Source organism: Theobroma umbraticum, unplaced genomic scaffold (genome assembly GCF_002168275.2).
Source record: "Theobroma umbraticum cultivar Fairchild unplaced genomic scaffold, ASM216827v3 scaffold_50.0, whole genome shotgun sequence".
Taxonomy (NCBI): Eukaryota; Viridiplantae; Streptophyta; class Magnoliopsida; order Malvales; family Malvaceae; genus Theobroma; species Theobroma umbraticum.
This window is the reverse complement of record NW_018397261.1, coordinates 1,091,175-1,093,096: the sequence shown is the minus strand read 5'-3', so window position 1 is coordinate 1,093,096 and position 1,922 is coordinate 1,091,175. Positions and strand designations below refer to the sequence as shown.

The 1,922-nt window shown below is 31.9% G+C and overlaps 1 non-coding gene across 1 annotated transcript; it reads right to left on the bottom strand.

Annotated features, from left to right (window-relative positions):
• Positions 1-774: 774 nt before the first annotated feature.
• Positions 775-881, bottom strand: LOC149527076 (small nucleolar RNA R71). The gene has a single exon (XR_016351353.1). It is a non-coding gene; the product is annotated as a small nucleolar RNA R71 (small nucleolar RNA).
• Positions 882-1,922: the final 1,041 nt, after the last annotated feature.

Genomic DNA, 1,922 nt, shown 5'->3' with positions numbered 1-1,922 from the left:
AATTTTTAGAACCATTCTCTAAGGGATCAATACATTACTTACTAACATACTATTTGTTCAATACGTATATTTGTATAGGTAGAATTTTAACTAACAAGTTTTCAGTGTCGTTCCTAGGGAATTGTTTTCTAGAATTTTTACTAATGCTAATACTAAGCAAATTTAGTCTTAATTTAAATCTTGTTTTATTTATTTATTTATTTATTTATTTATTTTTCTTATTTTCAAGCATCTTTGGTTGTTGTATGCAAAGGAAGAACTTGAAACTTATTTCTTTTAATCCAAGATAGCAAAAACTTTTAAAAGACTTCAAAAGGAAAATTAGCAAGTTTAAACTCTAAATCAAACAATCATTGAAGATAATAATAATCAGGGTAACAATGCTTTCAATCAAATTCTCCAAGAGAGCAGCGTTCTACAAAATTATTTTGTCCATTTTTTACAAGGCTTGCACTAAAGCATTAGAAGTCCTCCTATCAATGCAAACAATTTTGAGATTAAGCCTACTTACATTTAGATGATTTAGTCTTTCGTTCAATTTGGTGGGTTACCCAGTGATGATCCTAATTCCCATCTGGTTAATTTCTTGGAAATCTGTGACACTTTCAAATATAATGGAGTGACTAATGATGTTATCATACTTAGAATCTTTCCTTTTCATTAAAGGATAAGGCAAAAAGTTGGTTGAATTTAATACCCACTAGATCTATTACTACATAGGAGGACTTGACTAAAAAATTATTGGCAAAATTATTTCCACCTGCAAAGATTGCAAAGTTAAGGAATGATGCAACTTCATTCACACAATTTGATGGTGAATCCTTCTATAAAGCTTTGGAATGATTTAAAGGTTTTCTTAGAAGATGTCCATAGCATGGGCTTCCTTAATGGCTTCAAGTTTAGACATTCTATAATGGGTTGGTCAGTTTAATCAGATCTATAATTGAAGCCATTGTTAGTGGGCCATTGATGGGTAAAAATCTTGATGAAGCTTACAATTTTTTCGAAGAGATGGCATCTAATAATTACTAATAGCCTTCAGAAAGATCTAGGTCTAGAAAAGCTATTGGTGTTTATGAGATTGATGCACTAAATGCTTTGACTGCACAAGTAGTTACGTTAACAAAAAGATTTGACACAATGGGAGTTAATTTTATCCAAAACTTCTTTATAACCTATGCTTTGTGTGGAGATAGCCATTTAAGTGATTAATGTCCATTTAATCCTAAATCAATATAGTTTGGTGGGAACTTCAATAGGTAGCAAAGTAACCGATACTCTAATACCTATAATCTTAGTTAAAGAAGCCATATAAAATTCTCATGGAATAATAACCCAAAACCTTTAAATCCAAGGCACATTCCTTCTGGCTTTCTAAAACAAGTAAGACCTCTTGTACCTGAAAAAAAGCCTACTATGAAGAGATGTTCATGCAATTCATGACAAAGACAAATGTCTACATGATAAAGAATAATGCCATCATTCCGAATCAAGCAGTATCAGTTTGCAATCTTGAAACTCAAATGGGACAACTTGCTAACTCCATCAATATTAGACCCTAGGGTGCCTTGCCAAGTGACACTCAAGTCAATCCCAGAGGTAAGAAACAATGCAATGTAATTATCCTTGGGAGTGGAAAAGAAGTTGAAAGGAGTGAGGGAAAAATCAATTGAATCTTCAAAAGAGCATGTGGATGATGAAGTGATAATTGTTAAGAGAAAAGTTGAAGTTGAAAAGAAAGATGATGGGGAAGCTAAAAATCAAGTTAAGTCTTAAACAAATTATCCTCCACCACTTTTTCCACAAAAAAAGCTTGATAAGCAATTTGAGAAATTTCTCAATGTCTTCAAGAAGCTCCACATAAATATTCCTTTTGTCAAAGCTTTTGAAAACATGCCAAGCTATGTCAAATTCTTGAAAGA